The following is a 6,034-nucleotide window of genomic DNA, read 5'->3' as shown; positions in this document are numbered from 1 at the left end:
ATAAAAGTTTCTTCTTCCTGACTCAATCCTGTCACCCTCTGAACCAAGATGTGCAGAGCACCTGTAAGGCCAAGCTCTGGGCTGAATACACCTTGCAGAGGCCTCAGAGAGCCTTCATCCATGGCCTAATGTGGTCCAGAGAAAGGGACCCACTTGAGGAAACATATAAGTCCTCATAAAATCTGCTGCTTCAGTTACCTGGAATAGATGTTCTTCAGGCCGCTCCATACGCCACAGTGCTATAAGTACACATGCACTTAAATAGCCTTTGCCACACGTCAGACTCTGCACTGAGTTTTTTTTATACAGTAGCTTATTTAATGCTTACATTATTTCTTCATGTGAACTACTATTATTATCTCATCCTATGAGGAAGAAACGGAGGCACAAAGAAATCATAGAGCTTGTGTGCAGAGGTGCTGGAGGCGCGAACCCGGCCATGGGCCTCCTGGGTCTGTACTTTTGAACACTGCCTGAGACTGTGAATAAAAGACAATACTGGGCATATTTCAGCCCTTTCTCACACCTAAACATATCCTAGCGATGTATTTTTTTTGTTGTTCTTATTTTTTCTTCTCTTAATCACACAGGATTTGCTCACTTGGAAACTGGTTAAAAACAACAGGTTTTTTTTTTTTTTTTTTTTTTTTGGCATCAACTACTAAAAAGGCATCAAATGGAAGTAAATCTATTGGTTACACTATTTCCTGTGGGGAACTCTAAAGACTTTTGGAGTATACTGTAATCTCCTACAATGACCTTTTCTAAGGCTCTGCGAAAAAATTAATAAAGTGGAGGAAATGAAGATGGAACACTTATCGTGTTTGATTTTTCATTGACTTTGGTGTTGCGGAGATGTTAATGGTGTCCTGTCGGGAGACTCAGTGGAGCATCACAGTTGAAGATTTGCCATGTGTTTTTATTCATTCCTTTGGCCCTCCCAACAGAGGCCCCTAGAGTCTCAGGGCTAGAGGAGGGGATGCCTTGTGCCACTTGTGGATTCCATAAAGATGGAGTTTTGTTTTCCTAAACACATTTAAGATCTTTCTCTGTCCACTTTGCTCAATCCTCCCTGAAGAGGTGGAATGACTCACCAGAGTGACAAATTCCGGAAAATTGTAGGGGCTTAGCTCAGTCCCTCATTTTCACCCGGTCCTCGTCGCCTTTGGTGAGCTGGAGAAAGGAGCCAGGAGTGGCATCTTTCTGGTCCATTCTCACCTGGCAATGGGCCGTGTGCAGAAGTCTGCTGTGGCAGAGGTTTCTGGTTTCTGCACCCCATCTTTTTGGCTCACAGCTGCAGAAATTCAAGTTTAGACTAGTATGGCAGAATCCTCCCTCCAAGACACATTCCAAGTCTTGCCACTTTTTGCCTCTGGGACGCTCTGAAGCTGAATAAGCCTGTTTGGCCAACAAACTTGTGCAGCAGAAATGCTGGGCATAGCCAGGCATGGTGGTTCACACATGTGGTCCTAGATACTCAGGAGGCTGTGGTGGAAGAATCGCTTGAGTCCAGGAATTTGAAACCAGCTGGTTAATATAGTGAGATCCCTTCTCTATGAAACATTTAAAAAATCAGCCAGGCATGGTGGTGTGCTCCTGTAGTCCCAGCTACTTGGGAGGCTGAGGCAGAAAGATCCCTTGAGCCCAGGAGGCCGAGGTTGTAGTGAGCTATGATGGCGCCATTGCACTCCAGCTTGGGCAACAGAACAAGGCACTGTCTCGTAAAGAATAAAGAAAGAAACGCTGGACAGTTAAACCTCTGTAGGCAACACTTAGTCCATGGGAAAAGGAGCCAGTGGCTTTATGCTCCAGCTTCTCCTCCTTGAGATGACAATTCTGCGAGCATGCTTTATTTTTTTCAGGGTGTTTGGAACAATCACGCCTCCATTAGAACTGACCTTGATAAGACACTTTTATGCCAGCTTTTTCTTCTCCCTAGTCTCATTCCCCACCCACTTTCATTTTTGCTTCCTGCAATCATCTCCCAAATAATCAACCTACATCCAATCCTTGTCATGGTTTCTGACTTGTGGGGAACCCAGACTGAGACACTGCCTGTTTCTATAAATTCAGTGAGCTCACCCATCTTGCGCTGACAGCAAGCTAAGCCTTCCAGGCTTTGGTGGCAACAAAGCGGGCCTCTATGCTTATCTGGTTTTACTTCTTAAATCACTTAGATTTTGGAAGAGAAGAATTGTGCTGTTTTGGGGAGGGATACTTAAAGACTCCAGGATGCAGAGGTTTTTAATACATTTGTAGTATTTCACAGACTGCAAAGTGCCTTTGCATCTGTGACGTCAACAATGTGAGGGACACACACACACACACACACACACACATACACATACACACAGAGGAAGGCTCTCAGCAAGGCCACTCCATGCCTCTGTCACTTCAGGCATGTCATAAACTCAAGCATTAAATAAGGGCATCTAAGAAAGAACATTGCCTTCAAAAGGTTCACTTTGAACTAGAAGAAAAAAAAAACAGAAAAGTATAAATTATTGGCAGAAACTACATGGCATTTTATATATATATATATATATGGAGTCTTGCTGTCTCCCAGGCTGGAGTGCAGTGGCATGACCTTGACTCACTGCAAACTGCACCTCCCAGGTTCAAGCAATTCTCTGCCTCAGCCTCCCAAGTAGCTGGGATTACAGGTGCGTGCCACCACGCCTGGCTAATTTTTGTATTTTTAGTAGAGACGGGGTTTCACCATCTTGGCCAGGCTGGTCTTGAACTCCTGACCTTGTGATCCACCCGCCTTGGCCTCATAAGGTGCTGGGATTACAGGCATGAGCCACCATGCCCAGCCAGTTATGTGGCCTTTAAGGCCCCAGTATGAGCTATCAAGATAGCACTGGGAGCTGGATGGTAAGTAAGAGTCTCCTCACCATTCTCTGGCCCTTGGCATCATTTTGGATTCTTGGATAGGTTGCCTAAAATCTCTTGGTCCTGGCATCCACATCTGGAAAATGGATATAAAGACACTCCAATCCTTTTCTGAAGTGGAGTAAGAATGAATAGAACGAGATAGGTAAAGCAGTTAGCAAATGGCTAGGCATACAGCTGGTCCCTAGTGAACTCTAGACATTTATGTTAGTGATCCATTGCTATCTATATATTACCACAGAACTTAGTGGTTCTAATAAAATAAATGAACATGTATTATGTCGCACAGTTTCTGAGGGTGAGGAATTCAGGGGCTACCTGATTGGTTGGTTCTGGTGGCTAGTATCCCATGAGATATGAGTCAGAGGACAGCTGGGCTGCGGCCATTTGAAGGCTGGACTGGATTTGGAAGATCTGATTCCAAGGTGTGGCCCCTCATGGCTGGCAAGTTGACACTGGCAACTGGCAGGAAGACTCGGTTTCTTGCCACAGAAACCTCTCCAGTGAGCTGCTAGAATGTCCTCATGATATGGCAGCTGGCTTCCTATCTGTATATGCATATGTATTTCTATTTCTATTTCTACTTGTACTTTTACTTCTGTGTTTCTATATCTATCCCAATGTAGTTTAAGGTAAATTTTAAAGCCATCAGTTCCAACCACAAGAGCAGAGAGGAATGAGATGTCACTAGGAACTTCCTGTGATCCTTCCAAATGAGTATATTCTATTTGGGTAAGCAGAAAGGTGGCAATAACAGGTGCGAGGGCAGGGAGGAAGGAGAGACACATATCTGAAAGACAGATGGATGAAGGCATGGGGTAGAAGACTCGAGCTGGAAAGAACACAGGGAGAGGCAAAAAACAGATGCCAGTGGAGGAGGGAGCAATGAGGTCAACAGCAGATTATTGGACACATTTCAGCAGGAGTCTAACCTGATCAAAGTGGCCACAACTAAAATTGGTTTAGGCGCAATGCAAAGGAGTAGGGCAGCTTGACAAATCCTGGAGGTAGGAGACTGTTCAATGTTTCAATATGCATTTATTATGAGCAAAATGCATGTCATTGCGGGGTAATGGGCACTAATTTACTCAAAGACCCCTTGAGAGAACATCTTAAGCTCTGCCTTCTAGACAAGTAGAAATTAAGATATGACGATACTTGTGAGCGAAAACTATGAGCTGACAGCCCATGCAATCTTCCTGGGTTCTGGTGATTATAGCCAAGGCTGGGCACACTTTGAGGGAAGCCTTATGGCAGCAGATACCTTGCCAGCTTTTCTTGAACAGCATCATCAGGATCATTGGAGGAGCTTGCATTTGCATTGCTATGCACAGGAGTCTTCACCTGATAGTAACTGAGCATCATTACCTGTTAATGAGCATCATTACCTAATACTGAGCATCATCATTACCTGTTATCCTGGGCCCACCTCATAAATCCCAGAATGGAACACAGCATGGTGAAGGGGGCAGCGCTTGTATTATCTAGAGTTGGACTGACCCAGGTTCAAACCCCAGTTGCTTGATACCTATATTTTTCATGAACTTCTGTTTCTCTCTCTCTCTCTCTCTCTCTCTCTCTCTCTGTGTGTGTGTGTGTGTGTGTGTGTGTATCTTTTAAGATAAGCCAATAACTACTAGAATGACTGTAGTCACAATTAAATAAGAGTCTACTTGAAAATTATCTTGCTCATGGTAGAGGTTAGCTTCCTTCCATTTTGCTTGGCATCTCAAGTCACATAACAGAGAAAGTACTGAAAGGAATTAGGCATTAGTCTCTGAGCATGGTGACCTTTAAGCAACAGTGACACCCCACTGGGCAGGTCTTGACCCTGAAGAATATTATTGGCCAAGTGAGGTTTCCAAAATCCATTACAGGTCACTCAGTTGCTACTATGTTGTTCCTTTTTTAACTCACGTACTGGTTATCTTGAAATCTGTCCCTTAAATTCCGATAACACTCTCAGCATGGTGACCTGTGTACTACTCTGCTTTTAAAATGTATGTTTTCATCTATCTCTGGTACTTAATCCAGGCCATATCCGGAGTTTATGCTTATTTGACTTTTCTATTCCAGGTCGACCATTTAAAATCTATTCTCTGGTATGAACAAAAAAAACAAAAACAAAAATGCCCAGTCCAAACATGCTATATTACCTGCGAACCAAGCACATAAGCTGCTCTTGGGGGACACATAGGATGATAAAGAATTAAGCATTTGTTATTGAAACCACTAAGAGTCTGGGGTTGTTCTATTACAGTAAAGTTTTGTCTATCTTGATTAAATAAATTAGAAGGTTTGGGTTTAACACCCTTGTCAAAATTAGCAAATAATCAGTTCCAGATCCTTGTGCCAGAGAACACCAATGAGGCTCCCATCCACACAGAGGGGTTTGGGATAATAGGATCTGGGTTTCAAACCAAACTGAGAGAAGTTCTACATGATGAAGCCTGGGGGATGGAGGACCAGAATTCTGATGAATAGGAGTCAATTTGGATCAAAGGAAATGGTATTTAGTGCTTAATCTGAAGAATAAAGCACATTTGAATCTGAAAGAAATGGCTAAAAAATTAATCTCAAAGGGCTATGGGGGGAGAAAAACAGCTGCATATATAGGGCTAAAATTATGGATGCTTCAGAGCTAAGGCCTTGAATCAGGTGCTGTGACACCTGGCTCATCTGGTGCCCTGAGTGTACGGTAGAGGGTGGGCACACACCTGATGGGACATTGCTTCTTTGGGCCATGGTTTTCTCTTCTTGTAATATGAAAATAATTATACTTATCTCATATTTAGTACTAAACCATGTATGGCGAAAAACAAAAGGCAACAACACAAATGTGCAAGAATTGCATATAAGACAAATTCCAGTTGAGGTTTCACCTTAAACAGATGGTGCACTCTTCCCAGACTTCTGCAGGACAATTTTCTCATCATGTGAGCATACTTACAAATTGTTCCAGCTGTTCCAAAATCCCCATCCAGGTCTGTAGCCAGGCAGAGATTACAGTTTGCTCTGACTCCATTACGTTTCTATTAGAATTTTCCACCCTCAGCAGGGGTTCTCCATTCTTAACAGCTCATCTGAGGAGCCAGGGACAAAAAGTAATTTGTAATTTGGACAAAGTAGGACAGCCAAG

The sequence above is a fragment of the Gorilla gorilla genome, chromosome 3, assembly GCF_029281585.2.
Source record: "Gorilla gorilla gorilla isolate KB3781 chromosome 3, NHGRI_mGorGor1-v2.1_pri, whole genome shotgun sequence".
In the NCBI taxonomy this organism is placed as follows: Eukaryota; Metazoa; Chordata; class Mammalia; order Primates; family Hominidae; genus Gorilla; species Gorilla gorilla.
The sequence above is the reverse complement of the archived record's forward strand: the minus strand, read 5'-3'. Positions refer to the sequence as shown.